The 27,872-nt window shown below is 40.9% G+C and overlaps 2 protein-coding genes across 6 annotated transcripts in view; one reads left to right on the top strand and one right to left on the bottom strand.

Moving 5' to 3' along the window:
• The window catches only part of lbhl (LBH regulator of WNT signaling pathway, like), a 489,980-nt gene that overhangs the window by 176,581 nt on the left and 285,527 nt on the right, over positions 1 to 27,872 (bottom strand). The window lies entirely within an intron of this gene.
• The window catches only part of sphkap (SPHK1 interactor, AKAP domain containing), a 140,693-nt gene that overhangs the window by 61,309 nt on the left and 51,512 nt on the right, over positions 1 to 27,872 (top strand). Inside the window, exon 1 of one of the 5 annotated variants that reach the window (XM_079874333.1) lies at positions 22,010 to 22,405. The exons of the other annotated variants lie outside the window; for them this stretch is intronic. The gene's annotated coding sequence lies outside the window, so the exon portion shown is untranslated. Of the gene's footprint in view, positions 1 to 22,009; positions 22,406 to 27,872 lie in introns of those variants that run through there. 5 annotated transcript variants of the gene reach the window in all.

Raw genomic sequence — 27,872 nt, 5'->3', positions numbered from 1 at the left:
GTGTTCAAGTTTCAAGTTTACTTTATTTATATAGCACATTTAAAACAGCCACAGACTGACCAAAGTGCTTCACATCAAATGAAAAGCATTATAATATAATCAAAATGGAAAGGCCAATCGGGTGTTGATGACTTTAAGCACCATGTGCCTCAGCATTCAGTGACATTGACTTTACATGGTCTTCCACTTCGTGGCTGAGTTGCTGCTGTTCCAAAAGGATTCTTCTTTGTGTTCCACAGAGGAAAAAAGTCATAGTTTTGAAACAACATGAGAGTTATAAATGACATAGATGATAAGAATTTATACGGAGCCTCTACTATTTCTTTAACCTAGTGAAGTGGTCATGGAGGTTGCAATAATTGTGAATGGGACAGGAAGGACACATGGAGGATGTGTGTTTCAGTGTGTGTGTGTGTGTGTATAGATAATTAATGAGGGTGAGTTGGGGGGATCTTCACCCTGATTGAGGTCATAAAGGTAATGAAGAGATGCTTTCATTCGTGTGTTCGTGGATATGAGTGTTTGGAAGACTTGTGCATGTGTGTAATCAGCCTTCTGTCTGGTGTATTACCTCAGCCACATGTTCATGTGTGGAGGGGGTCAGGAAGTAAATATGCATAATGTGGCAAATAAAGCCCCACTGAATGAACAGATAATTAGGCGACACTCTGTTGTACTTGAGCTAAAGTTTGAGAGCCTGTGTCAAGAGTCCACAGGTGTGTATTTATTAAAGTCGAAAACTGTGTCCGAAATTGCTTCCTGGACTCTATATAGTGCACTTCATGTCAACCATTTGTGATTTGTTGTGTTCTGAATTCCATTGACAGTATAATGTTTGTAGGATTGTTATAATTGTCCTAATTTAGCTAAATTAATGTTAAGTAATTTAGAAATTAAAGTCCAAATCTACTCTTATTTAAACTTCATTTAAAGGGATGTGTCTCCTTAAGACTTCAGTGTAAATGACCATTGCTATGATTGGCTATCACCATTTCATATGGAATAAGTATTACAAGTGGAACTCTTTCGAAAACGGTTATTACATTTTTACTATTATAGCCGCTGAGATTAACTAGCCATGAACAGTGTTTTTGTAGCATTATATTTAGATCTATTTACGCCAAAGGTTGCAGCACTGAGTATTGTAACCGATCACAGTCATGTCTATTGAGCGCATGAATGCAATGATCTCGCCATTGCAATGAGGACGGATAAATGTAAACGAATAGGTGCTGTGACCCAGCGACCTTTGCTTACAATTTGTTTCTGCGTACCATGGATTATGCCATACATCCAGCAGGTTGCCCCTGCTGTTAATACACAGCATAAGTGCATGTTTGATTATGGGATGCTGTTAGTTTGCTCTATCCATGTTTGAGACTCCAGCAGGTGCATATCTGAGATCATCATACCCGATTACAACAAACAAATGGATCCCTCAGGACTTGCCAATTCCCCCTCTTGCTTTTCCTCTTCTCTCCCTCCTTTTTTCTTTTAGCCTTCACCATATAGACCTGAAGCTATTCTTTGTGCTTTCCATTTTATTTGTGATGTTATGTGTTTATTGATTGGCCAGTAGTGTCTAGACCTGAATTGATTGAGGTCTTTTATGTCTCCATAGTGGGGTTATATTGGAGCAGCATGACTGGTAATGATATTAGCTGGGGTTTAGGTTTGCGAACACTCCCACACATACAAACACACAAGCAAACACAAAGAAACGTTGACTCTTGCTCATGATGCCCCAACGTGCTTTGGCTCGAGGTGGTCTGATGTCTGGCAGGTCTTGCAGAGGTCGGTTATGTTGGTCTACACCAGGTGTCACCAACCCTGCTCCTGGAGGGCTACTGTCCTGCAGACTTTAGGTCCAACCCTGTTCCAACACACCTGCCTGTAATTATCAAGCAACCCTGAACAGCTTGATTAGCTGGTCCAGGTGTGTTTGATTGGGGTTGGAGCTGAAATCTGCAGGACTGTAGCCCTCCAGGAGCAGGGTTGGTGACACCTGGTCTACACTGACTGTCAATTAATACTTTGAGTGGTCTGCTGGCCTGCTTCCTGCGTTTGTGAACAACAGATAGAGTCTGGAGAGTCTGGGATAAAGATGTTCTGAGAGATTAGTACGCAAAAGAATGTTGTGCAAAAGAAAAAAATGCTGATCTTCGTTATCTTTCATCAAAATGTAATAACTTACTCCTTACGCCAACTTTCCTGTTCCAAGTATAATGTTAATCAGTTTCCAAAAAGTTTCTTAGGGGTTGTTTTATGCAGCTGTTGTAGATAATGCACCCTACAATTCATTTAGCAAAATCTACCTATACATACAATTCAGTGCAGCATCCAGCTAAAATAAACACTTAAAACACCAAAAATGTTACTCCTTTTCAAACTAATTATGATCACAGGGGCATATTATTGATTAATAAAGACTTTTTTCACACGTTTCCTTGCACAATACTATGTTATGAACTCAAAACTCTTTTACCATATGCATTATCTGTAAACTAATATGTTATGATATTTGCATCACATAATCAGCTCCATATGTACTGCTTTTCTGACATAGTAAACTTGCTCTGTATCTCATCTGGTACAACATTGCACTTGTGATGCAGTCGCTCGAGTCTCAACACTCAATAAAAAATCCCTCAAACATGTACTGTAGAAGTAAGCTAATAGAGCATGGGAAATAGAGCAAATACATTTTTATCTCACATTTGCTTATGTGGTCAGGTTTAGGGTTGGTGGTGGTACATTATAGAGCATTAACCTTTCAGTGTCACTCACCACTGAGTCACCAGGCATTTCACCTCGAAAGTGTTACAAAACGTACAAGAAGCAATGTAATTTTGCAGAAATTTTGCACATATTTCCAATGAGCCTGAGTTGCATAATCTGGATGGATGGATGGATGGATGGTGACTTCTAGAAAGAGAAAGTGAGAGAGTGAAAGGTGTCAGTCCGAACAGCAGAACCAATTTCATTTCACACTTGAAAACCACCCTGAATGGAGGGCAAATTGTCTCCAAGTAGAGTTACCTTTGCAACTTCTGACACATATACACATTAAACCTGAAGGCATCCTCTTTTTTGTCTCAAATATAGTCCATGTTTGTTGTTCCAGAGCACAGTGCTTTTCTTCCTCTCCTCCCTCACTTTCTCTCGCTCTCGGTTTCGTGCTCTCTCTCTGGTCGGCGAGATAAACTCATGCAACACAATTTGAATTTTAATCCGCAACCGTAATACTCATATGTTTTTCTTCTCATTGCAGTCGTGCTCTGGCAAGTAAAGAAAGAGAGAGACACAGAACTGGGCCTTAACTGTCAGCCATGCATAATGAACACAATAGGCATTATATTAGCAGTATCACACATCATGCCCTTAAAAATACACAATAGTAAATTTCAACACAAAAAATAGCTTATAAAGTAGTTTCCCAAAGATTAAATCTCTTGCCTTTTTACTACTCTTTCTTCTTTATCATTGGTTTATTGGCCTCTTGTTATTTTTCAGTGTCATGTTGAGTTGCAATCTGATAATGTCATGCTGCCAGAGCACCAGGAAAAGTGTTTCTCCTAATGGCACAGCAACCTGCAGCCGATTTTAATAAATGATAGTGAGCCCTAAAGCCCATGAGCGGGCCAACAAGAGACATGCACGTGGCTCTCGGAGGGAGGGCAGCGAGGAAGTAAAGGAAACGTGGGTACAGTAATGCATGGCTATTTTTAGACTCACTCCTGCTTTGCCCTGTGACATCTGCAGATCGTTGTCTGTTAGCATCGGTGCGATGAGGCATCAGCTGAGACATTTTGCTGGTCTTAAAGGTGCACTGCCATTTTTTCCTCATTAAGAAACATTTTACACAAAAGAATGTAATATTATGTCCCCTCATGAGATGAAGACTCCAGTTATATCAGTAGCTAAAAAGCACCCATAAAAGTATGAAGGTGGAAGAATTTCTTTCTTTTTTATTGCAATTCCTTTGGAGGCCATTTGTGCCATGACAGAAGCTGAAACTCACACTTTCTCCTCTCTCCTTCTGCTCCTTTGATTCCTGTTACCTGCTGTTTCCATTGCAGGGTTTAATTTATAATTGATTTAAAAGGCGATCATACATAATTCATTTCTGTTTGCTAATGAGGCCTAAAAGACATTGACAGATCCAGTTGAGTATTAGTTTTCTACATGCACAGAGTTAATTGACACTCCCAATGAATTTCGGCTCCGGTCTGGACTCTGTTTTATTATTGATAAGGATTGATTAACTTTGATAGAGACATCCACAGAAAAGTCTGAGCGATGACTACGGAGTGTTGCATTACTGTGGTCAAACATGACTTTAACCTTAAACTGTCTTTAGCTCTGATTTTATTTACTGTATCTGCCTAGTTGCACAATATATGGGTGAATGTTATAGATCAGGTACATTTGATGAATTGATCCTTACAGAGGTCATGAGAAATCAAATTTTGCTTTACCTATTAAAATGAGAATTCAATGTTGATCTTGTCACGGTGTGGTGCAGGCAGAAGACGACGAAGAAGAGTCAAAAGTTCCAATGCAAACTTTTATTCACGATATACACTCACCTAAAGGATTATTAGGAACACCATACTAATACTGTGTTTGACCCCCTTTCGCCTTCAGAACTGCCTTAATTCTACGTGGCATTGATTCAACAAGGTGCTGAAAGCATTCTTTAGAAATGTTGGCCCATATTGATAGGATAGCATCTTGCAGTTGATGGAGATTTGTGGGATGCACATCCAGGGCACGAAGCTCCCGTTCCACCACATCCCAAAGATGCTCTATTGGGTTGAGATCTGGTGACTGTGGGGGCCATTTTAGTACAGTGAACTCATTGTCATGTTCAAGAAACCAATTTGAAATGATTCGAGCTTTGTGACATGGTGCATTATCCTGCTGGAAGTAACCATCAGAGGATGGGTACATGGTGGTCATAAAGGGATGGACATGGTCAGAAACAATGCTCAGGTAGGCCATGGCATTGCATGGCATGGAGGACCCCCTCGAAAACGAGATGTCTCATCTCAAGGGGTTAATCCTCGCAATAAAGATAAGTTAATAATAATAATAATAATAATTTAAACGATGCCTAATTGGCACTAAGGAGCCTAAAGTGTGCCAAGAAAACATCCCCCACACCATTACACCACCACCACCAGCCTGCACAGTGGTAACAAGGCATGATGGATCCATGTTCTCATTCTGTTTACGCCAAATTCTGACTCTACCATCTGAATGTCTCAACAGAAATCGAGACTCATCAGACCAGGCAACATTTTTCCAGTCTTCAACTGTCCAATTTTGGTGAGCTCGTGCAAATTGTAGCCTCTTTTTCCTATTTGTAGTGGAGATGAGTGGTACCCGGTGGGGTCTTCTGCTGTTGTAGCCCATCCGCCTCAAGGTTGTGAGTGTTGTGGCTTCACAAATGCTTTGCTGCATACCTCGGTTGTAACGAGTGGTTATTTCAGTCAATGTTGCTCTTCTATCAGCTTGAATCAGTCGGCCCATTCTCCTCTGACCTCTAGCATCAACAAGGCATTTTCACCCACAGGACTGCCGCATACTGGATGTTTTTCCCTTTTCACACCATTCTTTGTAAACCCTAGAAATGGTTGTGCGTGAAAATCCCAGTAACTGAGCAGATTGTGAAATACTCAGACCGGCCCGTCTGGCACCAACAACCATGCCATGCTCAAAATTGCTTAAATCACCTTTCTTTCCCCTTCTGACATTCAGTTTGGAGTTCAGGAGATTGTCTTGACCAGGACCACACCCCTAAATGCATTGAAGCAACTGCCATGTGATTGGTTGATTAGATAATTGCATTAATGAGAAATTGAACAGGTGTTCCTAATAATACTTTAGGTGAGTGTAAATCAAACTGGTACATAGAAGACGGGCAGAGGGTTCACACACACTTAATACGAAGTAGATCGGACAAAGACTGACTGAAACAGAATGGAACTAAATACAAACACAGATGAACACTGATTAACAGAACACAGGTGATACAAATTACGATGACTAAACAGGAGACAAAACTGAACTGATAATGACAGTAACCATAGATACAAAGGAGTGGCGGGAAAACAGAACAAAGGAAGACATCAAAGGTTGACTAATGAAAACAAGACTCAGACAGAACACAACTGTGACAGATCTACTATAAAAACATACTGTACTGCGAGGGAATAAGGGCAGAAGATACTGTTACTCCTAAACACTAGAGCAACTAAAATGCCAAAGCATGCTGTTCCTAATTGTGTTTTGCACAAGCTACACTGCATATCCTTCCAGAGCATCCCAACATTAGGGAAGAGTGCCTGAAGTTTATTTTTAACAAGGTCCCCAATCATTTCGGCCTGACCTTAACAGTTTGTGCAGCACATTTCTGCACAGATTAATTTGTGAACCCAATATAATGCAAGCTTTGCATTGGAATGGCTCTTGTGAGAGCCGTTACTGCCACTGCAAGAGTCATCAGCACACTACATGTGACACATTAAAAGATATATGTAGTTGCTTCAGCACTGCGACGTCCGTAGAGGACACTCCATTGATTTCCCTTATTACCTTACAGAGAGAGACTATTGGCATGGGGCAGTGCAAACTACATTTGGTCCAATGGCAAACCCGCTGTGTGAGAACGGCAATGTACAATTTGTACAAAATGATTGGAAAAATCTGGTCTACATTCTCAGGGAAAAAAAGTACAATCAATGGTGCGGTATACCCTTTCAAAAGGAACAGTACAACTCTATACCTTATTTACCCCTTAAGGGTGCATATTAGCACCTAAAGTGGACATAATAGGAAAGGGTACCACCCCAGTGACAGCTTTTGTAACTTTTTTTTCTGAGAGTGTTTACTTTGAAACAATTTTCACTCAGATAGTGCTAGTACATTTCACAAATAATTACAAATGAAACAGCAATAACAAATTGAATGAAATGTGCATTTTGGAGAAGAAAGACTTGCAATGCACTAAAATGATTTTATTTACAAGTTTTATTTACACGTTTAAAAAAAATCATTTTTTACAGTGTACATCACTAGAGAAAAGTCAAGTCTGTTGTTTCACTGGGAGATCAAGTTATGACTTTTTATTAAACATGACAAGCTCAAAAATATATGCATGGATTAATTATTTATAATAGTACGCATTTAGAAAATAGGGTCAATTTTTAATTCATGCCGACTTTAAACACTGAAGTTTATTTTTGTTTTAAAGGTTCCTAATTTTGTTTTGGAGTCTCCTACAATAAGTTTACATGCAACACATAATAGTCACCTTTATTTATATAGCTCTTTTTACAATACAGATTGTATCAAAGCAGCTTCACAGTGATAACATGAAAATAATACAACAAAGTTTGTTTCTAGAAGAAAATTGCGTCATTGTCCAACTTAAGTTAGGCAGATCAATAATATTGTTGAATATTAAATGTCCCCAACTAAGCAAGCCAAAAGCCAAGGCAACAGTGGCAAGGAACCAAAACTCCATCAGGTCACAGAATGGAGAAAAAAACCTTGGGAGAACCCAGGCTCAGTCGGGGGCCAGTTCTCCTCTGGCCAACGAGCGAACAGTGTATGATTATGATCCAGGCAGCATTACAGGTCAGAAGTCAGATTGGATCAGAACATTCAGAATATTTATTCTGTTCCATCTGGTTGGAGGTCGGAGTCACGCCGGTATGGAGACGAGTTTGTTGAGGATCAGTGCCGATGGCTGTCGTGTCGATGAGGCCTTCACAGGGCTGATGAGGCTGGCACTTCAGGGATGCGTCATGGATGGGTCCAGGTGCAGGTCCACCATCTGATCTGGATACGACCGGGATCTGCCTGACTTCAGTAAATGGGGAGGGACTGGTTGACCCTTCAGGAATGCGTTGTCATCATGTCCAGGTGCTGGTCCTTCATCAGATCTGGATACGGCCTGGATCCAGATCTGATGAAGGACCTTCATCAGATCTGGATACGGCCTGGAAACAGAGAGACTAATATTAGCGTAGATGCCATCCTTCTTATGATGTAACAAGTACATCAGGATTTATGGGGAATGTTCCCAGTTCCGACTGACCTAAACTGTGCAGCCTGACATTGAATTATAGAAGTCCTTTAATGTGTTATGTGTCTGCTAGGCCAAAGAGATGTGTTTTTAGTCTAGATTTGAACTGACAGAGTGTGCCCTGGTGGCCTGTATACAGTAGCCAGTACAAATCTAATACGTGGTTTATCATTTACACTATATATTGTTACATTAAGCACCAACACTTCAAAAGAATTATATTTGAAACTAGACTTCTTAGTAATTTTGAAAATATTACTTTGAATTACAGCAACACCTCCTCCTTTGCCTTTCAGACGAGGTTCATGTTTATAACCGTAATCTTGGGGGTGGACTCATTTAAAGTAATGTAATCATTTGGTTTTAGCCATGTTTCTGTCAAACACAGCACATCTAGGTTATAGTCTGTAATCATATCATTAACAATAAGTGCTTTCGAAGTAATGGATCGAATATTCAGCAACCCAAGCTTTATCATTTGCTCATTTCTATTATATTTGTTTTTTATTTGTTGAACATCAATTAAATTTTTACCATTAGATGGGTTTGGAAGTTTTTTGTATGTCCTTATTCGGGGAAAAGACACAGTCTCTATTTGATGATATCTTGGTGAAAGAGTCTCTATGTGATGGGATTTATCTGACCTTGGTGACGTGAGACAGCTAGCAGACGGTCGGTTTAGCCAGTCTGTCTGCTTCCTGACCTGAGCCCCAGATTGTCATGTTTGAGCTCTAAGACTATGTGCCATATTACTAGAGAGAAGAGCAGCACCATCCCAGGAGGGATGAATACCATCTCTTTTCAACAGGTCAGGTCTGCCCCAAAAACTTTTCCAATTGTCTATGAATTCTATATTATTTTGCGGACACCACTTAGACAGCCAGCCAGCCATTGAGTGAGGACAATCTACTAAGTATCTCAGCACTCCTGCGAACAAGAAGGGGGCCAGAGCAAATTACAGTGCCTGACATCGTACTTGCGAGTTCACACACCTCTTTAACGTTAATTTTGGTGATCTCCGACTGGCCGAGTCGAACATCATTAGTGCCGACGTGAATAATATTCTTAGGCAATTTAGGATTATATATATTATTATATATACATAATATACATTGCAGCATCACCTCTTTTCTCACAATGTCTAAAAACGGCTCGATAAAGGATTCTGGTTTCTCTAGACCCCTCCTCTCCTACTCTGCTCTGATTGGTCAGATGGCTCAGTCATGTCAGAAACGAAACACCCATTACCATATCTGAATTTGGTAATGAAAACGTATAAATTATTATGAATTGGTCGTGAGATAGCGTTGCGATTCCTCATCCTTTGGAAGTGCATGCAAAGTGTATTTGCTTTCGCTGTGCAGAAAAGAGTGTCTTTTCGACATGTCGACAACATAAACCAAACTCTTCCGGGTCTCAGCTACAACTACAGTGTTTGAGGGTCAAAGTAGACGCTGTTCACGGACAGCCAATGAAGAGATTTGTTACAAACCTACAGTACATAGGTTTGTGCAGGAACTCTCATGACGCAGATTAACAAATATAAATACTTTAATTCAGTAGGAAAGAGTCACTAGTAGAATACACAGGGATTTATCGTGCACTTTCAGACCTTTTACATTCATAAATAGCTATATTGCACACTACATTAAAGGTAATATCCAAAAAAAAACATGATAGTGGCGCTTTAATGTTTTCTCATTGGTCTTATGCAGTGTCTTTCTGTGCAACACTGATATAGGTGTGGGTGTGCAGTCTGTGCCAGAGTAATCTCGTGCATTCTCACGCTGGCCAGCAGGACCACAGGGCCTGGCATCTCATCGTCGTTTTCATGCCAACTAGTAAAGCATTTAGATGAGGAAGTACAGTATATTTCACTATAATAGTACAGACGTGAATAATGAAAAAAGCAAACATGGATAGACAATCGTTGGCCTCAAAAGTATGAATATTCTCGTCTTGATGCTGGATGCAATAGTAATAAGAACCAGATTTATTAGAATATAAAATGAACAAAATTAACACAAGATTTGGTGTGTATAACACAAGACATATGTCACAAACGCCGTTCCCACTGTTGTGTCAGCCTCATGGCTTTGTTTTTAGTCTCGTTCTAATGATGTGCATTTCAGTCCCATTTCCACAGATCATTAGAACAGCTTCCATATTCCAGGAATGATTCTGGCCTTCTGTGTGCCATTAGTAGCAGTAAATTATGCCTCTTTTGTATATGATAATGTCTTCTGATATGTCACTCAGCTATGTCTCAGTTCTAATCCTGATCCATAATTGTTGCATGTATTGCCCTGCCATGCAGGTCGACTGGCGTTAAGGAGCGTTAATTGAATTGTGGAGACCAAACACCTGGTATTCCATTTGGTCTGCATGTTAATTAAGGAGCATAATTAAGTTGTCTGAAGCATCCGTTGGACTAATTACAAATCTGAGTAATCCCTCTGGTTTGGATGACTACACGCACACAAAACACACATGCTAACAAACAAATGTGTACACAAACATGGAGGAATTGAGATATATAAATAATACAAATATATAGAGGACACAAAAGGTGTTTCTTAACAATAATGAGGTTATATTTCATGAATGCAATGGTCTGAAAAGGAAATTGTCCTTAGAGAAATAATTTCATGTGTTCATTTTCAGCCTGTGCAGATTCAAAGGAAAAACTGTCATTGCATTCTCACCCTTATGCATATCTAACCCTAACCCTTGCTATTAACCCATCTAGACATGTCACATTTGAAATTCATTGACATCAAAAGTGTATCGTCAAACCTGGCACAGCACAACTAGGCATGTCATATTTAAATGTAAATAAACAATATTTGATAGCTTCCGTGAAAGGAAAGATTTTAAGCGAAAAATTTACATTTTGGTCTTATCTTCACACAAATCTATCTATCTATCTATCTATCTATCTATCTATCTATCTATCTATCTATCTATCTATCTATCTATCTATCTATCTATCTATCTATCTATCTATCTATCTATCTATCTATCTATCTACCTACCTGTCTGTCTGTCTGTCTGTCTGTCTGTCTGTCAGTCTATCTATCTATCTATCTATCTATCTATCTATCTATCTATCTATCTATCTATCTATCTATCTATCTATCTATCTATCTATCTATCTATCTATCTATCTATCTATCTGTCTGTCTGTCTATCTGTCTGTCTGTCTGTCTGTCTGTCTGTCTGTCTGTCTGTCTGTCTGTCTGTCTGTCCATCTTGTAGCAGAATTAAGTAAAAGAATCTGAGACACATTCTGAGATTTATGTGGATATTGTATTGTTCTGTATGGACATGCAGTGTTAACTTTATTTGTGCAGATCTTTAAAAGACTTAAATATACCCTGTTTTTGGAGTGTGATAGCAGGTGTTATCATTTGCTTCTTATTTGGGGTCAGTCATGGCTTATTGGTTAGAGTTTGACTGGTAACCTGAAGGTTGTGGGTTTGATTCTCAATGCTGGCAGGAAATGACTGAGGTGTCTCAGGCATCTACAAGGCATCTAACCCCCAATCGCTCCACGGGTTCCACTGAAAAAAATGTCTGCCCACTGCTCCAGATGTGTGTGTCCATGGTTTGCAGTGTGTGTGTGTGTGTGTGTGTGTGTGTGTGTGTGTGTGTGTGTGTGTGTGTGTGTGTGTGTGTGTGTGTGTGTGTGTGTGTGTTCACTACTCACTGCTCCTAATGTGTGTGCACTAACTTAGATGGGTTAAATGTAGGGGACAAATTCTGAGTATGGGCTACCATACTTAAAGGGATACTTCACCTCTGGAAAGATGAATGTGTATTTAAAATGGGTCATTTATGTAGAAGAGATGTGAAATTATTTTTGAATTTGGAGCTTTCTAGACTGAGAAAAGCCAGAAAATGTATTTTTGGCTTATGTGGATGAAAGACAACTACTCCCAAAATGCACTTGCTTCGCTGCCCTACGAGGCCACTCCCAAGCCACACCTACCGGTAAGAGAGCGCAGTTTAAAACAACAAGGCTAGGCTACTAGTGAGTCTCCGTGACGAGTCAGTCTGCCCGGGATTTCGAGATCGCCCAAAATGTCCGGGATTCGGCTTTTGCGTTCTACAGTCGCCATTCATTATGTTTTCTGTGGCGAGCAGGACGAGGCTGAGGGGCGCGGGAGAATGACGCGAGGCCGGTGGCGTGATTACTGAGATGCACCGGTCTCGTATCTCTCACGGAGGAGCAGGAATTTTCTTAGCAATGTTAAAACCCACATCAACCGATCACTTGTTTAGCGTTCATGTAAACACTACATTCAGATTCACCAATCGGAATGAATTCAGTTAGATTGAAACAAAAGGTGTGCATGTAAACAATGAATGGCAACTGCAGAAAGCAAAAGCCGAATCCTGGACATTTTGGACGATCTCGACGGCCGGACAACCCCTACTACTCAGTTTTCTCCACAGAACAAGAGCCTGCTAGCTTAGCTTCCAAAAAAAGACGGCTGACACTATGTGTACATTCTGTGAGTGAGATCCCACCCTCTATGGGTGGGTTGAAAACATGCGGGACAGACCCTACTACTGGCTGTAGTCTTTAGCCTCTGGCCAAAAAATCCTCCGATGACGCAAAATGACGATTTTTGCGTCATCGGAGGATTTTTTCCAGACGAAAAATACATAAATCTCTCGTCTCAGGGGGACATGAGGGTGGAAAGCATGGTAATTCGAAAATACTACAGGTTTTCTACTAATACAAAGCTGATCCTGAAGTATCCCTTTAACCGTCACTTTCACTTAGTAGCAGCATGAACATTATGTATAATATCTCCTTTTGTGGTCCAGGAAGGGTTTGAGGAAAGATGAAATTTAAAATTTTGTGTAATATTTAAGAAAATGGGCTTTCATTTGAATTGAGAGACATAGAGATAGTGACAGTGAAAGATGTTGGGAATTTTGAGAGAAATGTCAAGTGAAAATGACTGTTAGGAATAGGTGGAGAGGAGATCATAATCATAGATAAAATGGACAGTGAATAAAGATCAGTCAGATGACATATAGACTCGCCATGCCAGACAGACATGATGGGTGACTGGTGCTCAGAGAGAGAAGGTCTTGGCACAGTAGACTCACTGTAGACTACTGGTCTTCTTCTTTTAATCTTGTGCAATCTGTGTCTGAACCCACACAAGAACACAGGCACACACTTGATCTTGTTTTATCATATGGTCTGCCCATTTTTAATTTAGAGATATGTGACACAGTGTTTTCTGACCATATGCCTGTATTATTTGAGACTGCTCTTGCCTGTCATACAGTTAAACCTCGCGCTGTTGCACGGCGCTGTCGCATTATTAACCCTTACACTGCTGTTCAGTTCTTGGTTGCTTTCAGTCAGAACTCCATCATTCCTGAGTCTGTGTGCAATAGGGCTTGCATAGACTAGTCGAGTGGTCGATAGATCAACTACTTCAACCACTAGTTGACACTGTCGGAAACAATCGACTACTCGAACGTCCATTAACCATAAATGAATTAAAAATGGCGAACGTCACCAACAGACACCACAGGTCAGATGTGTGGAAGTATTTCATCAAGGATGACAAAAATGTTGTAATTGGCCAACTCTGCAAGAGGCCGTTCACATATTGCGTCTAAAAACGTGTGGAAAGCGCGGCCTTGCCGCTGTCTCCTAGAAGCGCTTGCGCTCCCATGGCATCTGTCGTTGCTATGCAACCATGCATAGCATGATGACGACAAAGAAGTATCAGCAAAGGATTAATTGATTTCTAGCCCTTGCATTAGCTTTACTAATAGATATATTTCTGGAGATGAGAAGGAAAAACCCGCCCTGTACAGCTATGATCAGCTGTTCGACCGAGCTTTCGATGATGTTACGGAAAGGCCGAAGCTGATTGTTTTTTGTCACATGACCTGCGGTGCGCTTGAGGCATTCTGAAAAGTTGAGATGTTTTCATTTCGCCGTGGCATCGGCGCCCCTGGAAAAACTAGCGCGTCATGTTGCTTCCATTATGAGTATCCATTACGCGCTAAATCTGAGCCCTGGCTAAATGACACGACTCATGCTGTCAGACGTGAGTGCCGTAGAGCTGAGCGCAAGTGGAAGAAGGACAAACTGCAGGTGTCTTTTCAAATGTTAAGGGACTGCTGGCGTCATTATCAGAAAACTGTGAAAGATGCTAAAAGAAAACATTTCTCGGATATTATCCTGTCAAACTGTCACAAGCCTCGTGTTTTGTTTAACACTATTGACTCACTTCTAAATGCCCCGCAGACTGCCTGTATGGAGGCATCCCCTGCTGTGTGTGAAAACTTCCTTTACTTTTTTATTGATAAGGTCACTTCCATTAGGGCTCAGATTTCACCTTCAGCTTATGACCCCTCAATCTCTGTCCCCTGCTCTGCTGTCTTTGATCATTTTGAGCCTGTGACTTTTTACAGGTGGTTGTTGGACATTTAAAGCCCTCAGGTTCTCCAAATGATGCTGTCCCCCCTCGACTATTTAAGGAGGTTTTCCCCACTGTAGGACCATCTGTTGTTGCAGTCATAAATAGTATTCTGACCACAGGTGTGGTCCCTGAAAATTTTAAACATGCAGCAATCTCTGATTAAACAACCTGCTCTAGACCCTGCAGTTCTTGCTAATTTCAGGCCTATTTTCAGACTGCCTTTCCTCTCAGAAATCCTGGAGAAGATTGTGCACAGTCAATTAATGGCCTTTCTGGAAGAACATAATATTCTAGAGGTTTTCCAATCTGTTTTTAAAACCCTGCACAGCACCGAATCAGCTCTTTTAAGAGTTTTTAATTATATATTTTTAGTTACTGACTCTGGTGACTGTGTTATCCTTGTGCTTTTAGATTTAACTGCTGCATTTGACACAGTGGATCATGAAATATTGATCTCACGTTTGAAGCAGTGGGTGGGCATCAGGGGCATAGCTCTGGAGTGGTTCAGGTCGTACTTGGCTGATCGAACTTTCTGTGTCAGCCTAGGTGACTCTGTATCCTCCTCTGCTCCTCTCTTGTGTGGGGTCCCACAGGGCTCAGTTCTTGGCCCTCTCCTTTTCTCTCTCTATTTGCTCCCACTTGGTTCCATACTTAGGAAGCACGGCATTTCATTCCACTGATATGCAGACAACAGTCAGATTTATGTGCCTCTTAAAAAGAAAAAATAATACTCTGTCAGACTGCTACTTAAGTGTCTCGACGACATAAAGGCCTGGATGGCTCTGAACTTTTTCAATTTCAACGGCTAGGGGTTAAAGTGGACCCTGAGCTTAAGTTTGACAGTCAGATCAAGGCTGTTGTCAAATCAAGCTTCTTCCATTTGAGGCAGCTGGCCAAAATAAAGCCAATTCTGTCAAGACAGCATTTTGAGACTGTAATCCACGCCTTTGTTTCTACTCGGCTGGATTGCTGTAATGCACTGTATTTGGTGGTTAGTGTGTCCTCCATCACCCGTCTCCAGATGGTATAGAATGCAGCTGCACGTCTTTTAACTGGTTTGACAGTCAGATCAAGGCTGTTGTCAAATCAAGCTTCTTCCATTTGAGGCAGCTGGCCGAAATAAAGCCAATTCTGTCAAGACAGCATTTTGAGACTGTAATCCACGGCTTTCTTACTACTCGGCTGGATTGCTGTAATGCACTGTATTTGGGGGTTAGTGGGTCCTACTTCACCCGTCTCCAGATGGTATAGAGTGCAGCTGCACGTCTTTTAACTGGCACACGTAAATATGAGCACATTTCCCCTATTTTAGCCTCACTCCACTGGCTGCCTATTCAATTTAGCATCCATTTTAAAATTCTGTTATTTGCTTTTAAATCCCTGAATGGTCTTGCCCCGCCATACCTCTCTGAGCTTCTACATTCTTATACACCCGTCCGCTCTCTTAGGTCAGATGATCAGCTGCTCCTGAGTGTGCCTAAAACTAAGTGGAAGCTCAGAGGGGACCGTGCCTTTGCTGTGTCTGCTCCTAATCTATGGAATGATCTGCCTCTGCACGTTAAGCCGGCCTCTTCTCTGTCTGTTTTTAAAACCCGTCTTAAAACCCATCTTTTCTCTGTGGCCTTTGACACCTAGTAAGATGTCGACTTTATTTACTTGATTTAATTTCTTATTTTGATTGCTTTATTTAGTGGCTATTATTTGTACTCATGTTGATGTCGTTTCATTTTATTGTTGTATTTTATATGGAATTTTGCGCCTCATGTGAGCTGTTATGTTTTTTATTTATGTTTTCTTATTTATTTTCCTGTACAGCACTTTGGTCAACTTTGGTTGTTTTAAAGTGCTTAACAAATAAAGTTGGATTGGATTGGATACTGGTCTGAATGGTGATGCTTTGTCAGCAGTGGTCTGGAAACACAATCTTTCCACCACCGGAAACTCATAAACGCATAAGCGCATATACAAGGTTATCTATGTGATTTCCTTCTCGTCATAAATCGCAATAAATCAAAAATTAATTTCACAAATAATTACAAAGAAACAGCAAGTAACACAATTAATTAAATATGAAAATTTTAAGTAGAAAGTGTCACATGTCAGTGTATGTTTGGACTTTCAGTTTGTGTTTTGATTTGTTCCTGTTTTCCTTTGTTCTTTTCCTGCCACTCCTTTGTCTCCATGGTTACTGTCATTATCAGTTGAGTTATATTTAGTGTGTGTTGCTACCTGTTCTACCGTCCTGTTTAATTACCAATAAACTTTCGTTTTGGAATTATATCCTCGTCTCCATCTGCCTTCCTGCAACCGGCCGTGACAGAAGATCAGACCAGCCCATATGGACAACAGGGCTATTTTTGTCGCCATTGCTCAAGAGAGCACAGAATTTTCCGCCTTTGTGGTGAACTTTGTTCGTCGAGCCATCATTAGCCCCCTCTATGATGAAACCCTTAAGCTGCTTTTCTGGATCGGGGCCAATATCCACAAGGCCATCGACCTCCCAAACTTCGATGGACTGAACTGGTGGGAAGCCATCAGCATTTGAGTGTCGCGTCCCGATCCAGAGAACAACCACCATCACCAGCAGCCGCCGAGCAGACCACCCTTCCAGAGTCTTGTCCCGCCGAGTCTCGTCCCGCCGAGACCGCCCTTCCAGAGTCTCGTCCCGCCGAGACCGCCCTTCCAGAGTCTGGTCCCGCCGAGACCGCCCTTCCAGAGTCTTGTCCCGCCGAGACCACCCTTCCAGAGTCTGGTCCCGCCGAGACCGCCCTTCCAGAGTCTGGTCCCGCCGAGACCGCCCTTCCAGAGTCTTGTCCCGCTGAGACCGCCCTTCCAGAGTCTTGTCCCGCCGAGACCACCCTTCCAGAGTCTTGTCCCGCCGAGACCGCCCTTCCAGAGTCTTGTCCCGCCGAGACCTCCCTTCCAGAGTCTCGTCCCGCCGAGACCGCCCTTCCAGAGTCTCGTCCCGCCAAGAACGCCCTTCCAGAGTCTGGTCCCGCAAAGACCGCCCTTCTAGAGTCTCATCCCGCCGAGACCACCCTTCCAGAGTCTCGTCCTGTGAGACCACCCTTATAGAGCTTCTTCACGTCATGCCTGTCGAGCCTTCGGCAAAGATGTCCGCCGCCTCACCGCCTGAGCCCTCAGCAAAGATGGCCGCCGCTGCCTGAATCTGTTCCCGAACCTGTTCCTGAGCCTGAGTCTGTTCCCGAGCCTGAGTCTGTTCCCAAGCCTGAATCTGTTCCAGAATCTGAGCCTGAATCTGATCCAGAACCTGAGCCTGTTCTTGAACTCCCACCCAGCCTCCCTCTCCCACCACCTCCCATCATAATCTCCTCATCCATGCCTCCGCTGCTTCCTGTCAGCCCCTCAGCTTACCCATATTCCACCTTCTGTGATGTGGGGTCGCCGCGGGTCTGCCAGTCTCCAGCTCCATCATGGTCGGTGGATCCCTGGTCTCTGCTTCCGGCCCCGCGACCAGGACTCCACCTCAGCCCGTTGGTCCATTAGCTCTACCTTGGCTCCCACCTCCCTCATCTCCACCGTGGTCAATTAGCTCTACCTTGGCTCCCACCTCCCTCATCTCCACCGAGGTCCATCAGTCCAACAGCTCCGCCGTGCTCCCTCGTCCCTCCCTCCGGGACTACACTCTTCTGGCTTCGCCTCGTCCCTTCGTCCCTCTGGCTCCGTTGGGCTCCTCACTCCCTCCAGCTCCTCCTTGGTCCTCTGTTGCTCCGGCTCCACCGCGGCCTTCTGGATCCCCGCCTGCACCTTGGTCGCCAGAGCCATCGGCATCGCCATGTCCCTCGGGATCCTCAGCATCACCTTGGCTCGTTGGCTCTCCGGCTTCATCCGGGTATCCTCTTCCACCTGCTCCACCTCCGTCAGTCGGCCCCCTGGAGTCGCCAGCCCTGCCTCCACCATGGCTCCTCCATCCGTCTGCTCCACCCTGGCCGCCTGCACAGTCTGCTCCGCCCTGGTCCCTCCTACCTTCTGTCTGCCATTCACCTACTCTTTGTCCTCCTCCTGAGCCCCCTCCATCCCTCTTTCTATCTACCTCTCTTTTCCTCTTTTCCTTTGTTCTTTTCCCACCACTCCTTCGTCTCCATGGTTACTGTCATTATCAGTTCAGTTATATTTAGTGTGTGTTGCTACCTGTTCTGCCGTCCTGTGTTTAATTACCAATAAACCTTTGTTTTGGAATTATATCCTCGTCTCCGTCTGCCTTCCTGCAACCACCCGTGACAGAAAGACTAAAATAGTATTTTTTTGTAAAATGTAAAACGTTTTTATTTACAACTTCGAAAAATTATTTTTTAAAGTGTAGTATTTTCTAGTAAATCCTAATCCAATAAACTTTGATTTACAAATAATCTTTGATTAACTTTTGATTTACAAATATTTTTTTACAGTATAGTATTTTCTTGTAAGGCATACTTTAAGAAACTTTTTTATTTACAACAGTGTATTATTTTATAGAAAAACATTCTCCTATAATCGTTGTTTTATTTACAACTTTGAAAAATATTTTTTTACCCTATAATATTTTCTTGTATAACATAACCCAATAATCTGTTTTATTCACAACTTCAAAAAAATAGATTTTAAAGTGTATAATTTTCTTGTAAAACATACTACAGTAATCTTTATTTCATTTACAACTTTGAAAAATAATTTTTACTGGGTAGTATTTTCTTGTATAACATAACCCAATAATCTGTTTTATTTACAACAAAAAAAAAAATGGATTTTAAAGTGTACAATCTTTATTTCATTTACAACTTTGAAAATAATTTTTACACTAGTATTTTCTTTAAAACATTTCAAATAATCTTTGTTTTATTTACAACTTTTACAGTGCAATCTCACGAGAACAGCGGCCACAAATGCACTCGCGTTGAAAAGAAACCTGCGCCCTGATTGCGGCATGCGATTATTATAATCAGCGATGCAGGTTGTAACCATCTGAAATATGAGAGGTAGCTGATGTGCAGAGGACACAGACACCCTTATAAATCCCCACGATTAGAATAACAGCAGCCTCAGTAATTATACTGATCAACTATCCCATTAACGCTAATTACACCCACGTGGGTCGAACCCTGCGCGCCTCCTCCAATCACTCTGCACAGGAGAGTTTACCCGATTGGAGTGTGTACTCTTGACAAAGGCCACTCTGTGTCTTTGATGATGAGATAAAAGGCCTGCTTATCTGACAGTGGGATTAGGTAGAAATGATTGTCAATTTAATTTCGTTCCCCAGCACAGCTGTGTCGTAATCCACACACACACACACACACACACACACACACACACACACACACACACACACACACACACACACACACACACACACAGACTGGTCTGTCAATTACGATAGCATCTCATGCATCTGTAAAAACACCTTGCCCTGACTCTTACCCGTCCCTCCCAATTAGATGACAGACTCCTGTCTTTACGGCATTTAGATAACACCGGGTATTAGCATATCATTAAAGTGACACATGAAATTTGCATTTGATTTGCATAACTCTAATGCGGCCCCTGGCGTTCGCACTCGTCATGAAAGAGCGCTCGGAAACGCATCTGAGTCTCGTCATGCGGCCTGCCCTTTCCCAAGAGCCCCTGGGCCTGCGGGCCATGCCGTCCGTATCCCATAAATATCTCTGTCTGTGTCACGTCTCCTCTTCCTCATGTCCACCTCCTTCATCCTGCATCCCCCTACACGCGTTTCTTTCATCTGTCTGTGTGTACAGTGGATACTCTCGGCTGATTTCCATGGTGCTCTCATTTTCACTTTTATTATTTTATCAAAGCAGGCTTCCTCGCAGGGAGTCGTGTCTCTAGTTTTGGGAAAAAGCTCAAGTGCTCCTCATCTTTGACTTGACTGAATTTCTGAGGTTTTCAAGCCGAAGCTGTTTAGTATTCTTTTGCTGTCTGTGTTATTTTGCTCCTCACTCCATCATCACAGCAAATCTCTAGTCTTCCTCCATCATAGGGATACCTCTATACCAGTTCAGAATAACGCACCTTAAACAGCCAACCTCCGCACGGAGAGACGGATGAGACAGACGTCAGATGCGTATCAGTGTTTGGACAATAACACTCTTATCAGTCATTAAAAAGGTAGTAAATTAAGTGTGTGTTCAGAATAGTGTCAGTGATTAAACATCTGCTGCTTGTAGCTGCCTTCTGCATCATTTATATTACACAATAAAATCTAACAAATAATGCCATAAAAGCACACATAAAGAGACACATTTTCAGGCAACCTTTAATGTCTTAGTGTTGACTGGGGACTGAAGGTTAAAAGAGGATATTTTGCAGTGTGTGAAAATGTGCTTTAGAAACTTGTGGGTGCTGATGGTTATTGGGGTTCAATTATACTAGTTGTACTTACTAAAGATACTGAATCTGTAATGGAAACAGAGAATCACTGCTGGGTTTTGTTAGTCTTGTCATCTAATCCACTAAAAGATGTAGACAGCAGTTTCTCTTTTCTCACACTTTCTCCCTGTAAATCAATGAAATATATATTATAGGGTGTGAAAAAAACAACTCTTCTTTAGAGATGAGCTTAACTTCTATTGAACCACTTTTGAACTTCTATTTGCACGGTTCTCAGAAGCGGAAGTCATCGTAGACGGGTGAACTAAAACGACATCAAATATAATTTTTGTGTTCCCATTTAATCCAATAGCAAAATATATAAGCCATGATAGATAGACTTATATTTTAGAGCTTGATTACGATGATCAGGATAGAGAAAGAGAGAAGTCATTCCCTCAGTCAATTTTCCCTCAATTTTCTGAAAGCTAATACCAAGATACAGTAATATAACACAAAGAAAGATTTTATAAATGAAATGTGTAAAAACTTTGTCTGAAGACATGAAAAGACAAAAGTCTGAAGACATGAAAATTCAAGCAGTTCCATCACCGTCCTGCGGTGTGACATTACAATTCATGTAAAGTGATTTGAAACAAAACTTTTCAGATTCTTCTGTGTTATTGCACATCTTTTATGACCTCATATTAATTTAGTGACTACATATCATATTTGTATTTAGTTTTTTGTAATTAGTGATTATCTATCTATCTATCTATCTATCTATCTACCGCCGTCAGTGTATGAATGAGTGAGTGAATGGGTGAATGTGAGGCTATAAGCGCTTTGGTGGCCATAGGTCTGTGAAAGCGCTATATAAATGCAGTCCATTTACCATTTTACCATTTATCTATCTATCTATCTATCTATCTATCTATCCATCCGTCTGTCTATCTATCTATCTATCTATCTATCTATCTATCTATCTATCTATCATGGATGTCTAATAGCCTAATATATACTGGCAATTTCTATTTGCTGATATCAGTCTGCACATGTTCCATAGGCTATTCAGTGTAACTGCATTTTGTGAACTATCGTTTCAGATTATGCCTATCTGTCCTCATTTTCCTTTTACAGTTGGTCTTATTATGAGCACCGACGCGTTGTGAGACGCGTTACAGCTTTCTGTTTATCAACTGAACCCGCAGTGACGTAGAGTTTTGATTAAGCTTGCCCGGTCCATAGCCGTCTCTGGCATTCACTGGCGTCCACTATATTAACCAACAGCAGAGCGCTGCGCGAGCGCTGGAAATTCCTCCGCTGCACTGACAGATTCAGATTGTGATGTGCTCGCGCTCGGGACAGGGGGACCGGCACGCGCTACAGTGCTTTGGCTTCTCGGCACTCAGGATATAGGAACATAAGGCTACTTAGTGCTCGGCTTTTCTTCTTCTTTTTTTTTTTTTTTCTTTTTTTTTTTTGGATGAGTGGCAGAAGCTCAGTGCCTTCTGAAAACATTTGGGTAAGTGTGCGCATTTTTACCTTAAATCGTGGAGCACGACACACGGTTCTTAACATGACATAAATCATTATGTCCGATTCTCTCCTTTAATATGCTTCTTAGCAACATAGTCTGACATTTGTGGGTGTTAAACCAGATTCACTTGTACTTAAGCGACACATAAAAGACTTAAATTCGTAATCAATAATTGTGCATGCACTCACTCCATGGGGCATGTACAAGACGTGAAAAAAAGTGTACAAGCTCCAGTATGCGGTGTGAATATGTATTTGAATTTGTTTGCTTTTTAAATACATTCGAATGTTTACTTAAAGATTCGAGTTTGTTTAGATTCAAATAGATTGAGCGCCATTCTGCTTATTCAGCTAGCTGTTTGCTCACTCCTCCAGAATAAACGTCAAAGGCATCGTAGTAGCCTAGAATTAATGCTCGTGTCTCTGAATGATTAAGCACAGAAAATAGCTCAAGATAATGTGTCTTTGTAAAACAACCTATTTATCTCAGGTGGCTCCTGACGTCGCGCAGCATTTATTGCGCATCTGTTCGCGCGCGCTGGCTGTGGGGAAACTCGGTCATTTTTATTACCCTTCCCTCTAGCAGACCCACCGATTTCCCAAATATATGATGAACTACAAGGATTACCAGCTGAGACTACTGTGACGGATATCTGGGCTCGGTTGTCAATCTTAAACCATTGTGATAAGCGAGAAGCGTGAAAAGCGCGGTTCTCCTTTCACCTCAATCTCAGAACTAAACGGTCAACAGGATCATTTTAAAACCATGACATCGAAATGAATTTAATACGAAGTGCCATTACAATCTTAAAGTTCATTAACCACATCAAATGAAAGATTAAACGTTCCCCGGTTTGTTTGAGGGAACATCAGTCTGTCAGGGAGAAATAAACTACAGTCACGCTGCGCGCTCTGTCACGCGCGCGCGGAGAGCGCAAATGCGCCAAACACATCGTTGTTAATTAACAACGTGTCTGTAATCTATAGCTTTTCTGGACAGGTACGTATCGTCAATTACATTTTTTTTTATATTTAAACTGTTACAGTAGTACAATGGCCGAATTATTGGACTTAAAACTGCATTAAATAAACAGATTTGTAAACAGAAAAAGGGTCAGGTGAGCAGCCTGCCCTTGTGTATTATCAGCCAATCAGAAAGGTTTACTGCCAGGTAATCATTTTAGATGTTCAGGTTCCTTGGCATATCTTTTAAGTACTGGGTTTTGGACAGAGGGAGCATGGTTACAGAAATGTTCATTGTTCATTTTGCAGATGCTTATCAAAATCAAGATCTTGTTTTATAGTCGATGTTAGCAAATGAGTGACTATACTTGCAGATGCACTGATATTTTAGTTATAGCCTAAACATGATTTTCCTAGTTTTGATTCGATATGGTGTAAAAAAATGCAAACTGGCTATGTTAACTCGCTTTGCCAGGTGAGATCATGAAGTGTAAGTTTGTATCAAGTCACTCTGAATTTGCATAAAGCCTTGTCATGTGCCCACATCCGCAAAAGGTCACTGTTTGTCATGCCACTGGAAGTCACTACTCAGCTAACGACAATATGCTCTAAAAACGTTTTATTAGCATTCTCATTAAGGTAAAAACATTATTTCTGAATGTTCTCTGAACGTTTAAAACATCCAGTTATTTACATGTTTTAAACTGACTTTTCTTCGTTATATGAACGTCAAAGGAACAATTTCATTTGATCATTTTGCAAACGTTATGGGAATGTTCATTTTGAACGTTCTCTGAACATTCTGAAACGAGTAAAAGTTCACTTTGGACAAACATTCTATTCACGTTCCGCTTGTTCATAAGTTTGAGGTTATAGCTAAAGTTCTGAGAATGTTCCCTGTTAGCTGGGCAACTCTCATTGAAAATTCAGTTCAGTTCGCTGGTGGCGTAAACAGGGCTTAAAACAACATTTGCTGAAGCTTTGATTGACAGACTGAGAAAATTGAATGCGCTTTTTGACAGGTCATCATGTGCAAAGTGCACATGTGAGGGTTTAATCATGTTTCAGCACCATTAATGTCCTCGGGCTATAAAATGTTTCCATTTGTTTTGTTGATAAACAATAATAACCCTTCACATAACCATTGACATGATTTCCATAAAGACTGGAGATTCAGTGTGCTCAGGCCCACGACACATCCACACACATCAGGCAGCTGCGCTCATGTCCTCCGGGGATAATTTGATGATTTTTAACTTCTGTTTTCATTGAGCTGCAAAGCAATCACAAGAGTGCATTTGATGGCTGTCAAATTGCATTTATGGTTTCGTGTCATAAACCATTGCATTACAAGAAGAAAGAGAGTTCAACCTGACACGAGCTACACAAACGAGTGTGCTGTCTTGCAAATGTTACAACGTTAGAAAAGGTTTTACAGCTAAAATCATGACTTTTGGTTGAGCTACGAGGATGTCACTCGTGACGACCGTTTCTTCATATTTAGCTGATTTACTTACTGTCATAATTACAAATATGTATATGCACCCAAACAAATAATGTGTGCGAAGACCCTGCTGTTTAATTCAACACATCAGTAGTGAGGCAAACTTAACACACTAAGGGCCGGTTCACACAGAAAAGATTTGCGCAAGATCCTGCAAAAGACGTGAGACGTGATTGCAAATGTCAACGACATCCATCTAGCATGTGTTTACATAAAAAAACAACAGCCCATAAATGAGAAAATGCAGACTTACCATTAGGCTTAATGAACTGTGACCAACTGGCTACAGAACTCCAGCCGACCCTTGATGCAGAACTTCACTATCTGAATATACTCTGAATTCATTCATATAACTCTTGTGATGCTTCATTTGCGTTTGATATATTCCCGCTGAAGCCTGCAGGATATTTCATATAGTGATGGGGAGAAAATCAGCAATGGCAAAAATTGTAGATGACTCTTATGCTTTACACAGTGTCCTAACCAAATGTTATTTTTCATGCTAAACAGAGTTTTTGTCCCAACCATCTGTGATACACGACAAGCGACAGGGGATTTTATTTTTGCAGTGGTTTCTATTTCGGGTACATCATGACTGACAGCTCAGTGATCAGCTTAGGTACTTGTATGTTTTGTAACATACTAAAATTGTTTAATTAATGAGTTAGAATATCATTTTGGGTGACACCATAATGAACAATTTACCTCAGACCTGTTCAAAATGTGAACAAACAATTAGTCCATGACAAAGATTGTGTCGATCACTGTGTTCAGATTTTGACTAATGTTAAAATCATTTAATTATTTATTTATTTGAGTACATACTTGTACACACTTATCCATTTCATCATGAGTGAGACACAGCAGCAGTGCACTTGTAGAGAGACTCCGCCCACGTGCTCTTCTGATTGGCTGTGATTTGTGTCTGCTGTGGACAGACAAATTGCTTGTCGCACACACTGTTAGTCACGTAGCCAGAAGCAAACAATTATTGACCATAGTGACGAGATAACTGAGCTAATCTAAAAATGAACTGAACATAACTAAAAAAAAACAACTCTGTTTTATCATTAACATGGCAGCCTTGGCATCCCGAAGTGTTGATGGAAGAGATTTGAAGTACTGTGCGTTTCTCACATTTATAAATCCATCACCTGAACCACACATTGCGTCGAGACAATTGCTGCTATTTTGAGTGTTTCTTTGAGTGTTTAATGCTAAAAGATCCCTCACGAGTCCCTCAAGGCTCACAGGTAATCCTCGATTCAGGCCATAAGATATTCATAGACATTTTAGGTGAACATAGGCTGACATCTCAAGACAGAAACTCAGAACAAAGCAGTGAAGCCTTCGTTTGCTCAAGTGTTTGCCTTCCTGAATGGAGAGCTTATGTCATTTGTTAACTAACCTTTATGACCTTGACGAAAGCCCGGTCGAACGAGTCTTTTCTCATGGGTGAAAAACAAGGGAATGAAATAGAGGAACAAAAACACACACACGTGATTAGTCACAATGGTATCCTAGTTACTGTTTTATATTTATTTTCTTATTATGACATATTTTTAGCATGCTCACAGCATGTTGCGTTTGAGCCGTCAGACAGTTTTCACGGTATATACAGTCTCTGAAATGCGAAAGACGTCATGTCACACACGTCACATCTCAAGCTGTTCTTTTGAACATCCTTCCACGAGTGTTGCGTTTTAAGTCACACCAAGTCACGTTAAACGCAGTCCAGACATTGAAAAACACTTCTCGTCGTGCTCTGCACTCTGTCTAGCTGTTTTTGAACGCAAGAATATGTCTGAACGCTCCCTGAAACCGGCTTACTTACACAAGGCTTCCTCAAGGCCGATTAGTCAGCTAGTCATTGAGGTAATTGATTTAGTAAAAAGTCCTTTTGAACATCGCTAATATGTTTTATGGTCTATTTCAGAAGGCACTAGATGGAGTATTTAAAGATTTTCTTATAGAAAATAAAGAATAGCTCACATGTTTTGACTCACGTTTAGTTCACACATTAGTTCATTTTCCCCCAGTTTCACAGACCAGGCTTAACCTAGTCTCAGACTGAAATGCATGTTTGAGCTGTTTTAACTGAAAGCAACTTTGCACTGATATATCTTAAATTATGTCAGTGCCATTGTTTTGTCTCAAGATGCACATCAGTACTGTCTTTTTCTTTTCTTTCTAATGCATATTTATAAAAGCTACTTAAATGTCCTAATTAAGTAAAGCCTAATCCTGGCATAATCTAAGCCTTGGCTGTGAAACCGGACCATTGCCAACAGTGCGTCACGTAACCCTTGTGCGACCTTATGGACATTTTTCAGTCTTTTTCAGTTTTTTGTCGTTGTTTTTTTGTACCATTTTGCCTGTGTTAATGCCAACTGCAAATAGTTTCACTCAGGACCTTATCCCAATTAAAACTGCAATTTTTAATCCCATGGCCATTTAACTATACAATGATGCAATCTTTGTTAACAGGATTTCAGTCTTTTGGCACGGACACATTAAAATGTTACTTTTTTATTTTTCAAAACAAAAATGTTTTTTACCAGATGGTGCCATTTTCTCAGGTTTGGCCTATTAAGAAAATACTCACTTTATTGCTTTTTTCTGCTTCTGCATATTATAGAGCCAATTGGATAAATGATGCAGTTATAATTGTGTGTGGGTGTTCATATGGATGTCAGTGGTTTGTATGTGTGTAATATTTTTTTTTAAATCATATTTAATAATTTTATTTTAAATTGTATTTAATAATTGATAATTATTGTCATATTTGAGAGAGAAAAACTACTGCAAATCACAAATCCAACCACTGTGTGCACCAGTGAGGCTTTGCTGGCATCTAATGGGGAAAATTCGGTACTGCGCCCAAACAAAATCTTACCGAAAGCTAATATTTTGAGATATCAACCTCAACTTGTTTAGATTTATGGCTTTGATTTTCTAGCAGAGTTCAATATGTTTTATTAAATAT

Source organism: Squalius cephalus, assembly GCF_949319135.1.
Source record: "Squalius cephalus genome assembly, chromosome: 6".
In the NCBI taxonomy this organism is placed as follows: Eukaryota; Metazoa; Chordata; class Actinopteri; order Cypriniformes; family Leuciscidae; genus Squalius; species Squalius cephalus.
This window is presented reverse-complemented; position numbering and strand designations above follow the sequence as displayed.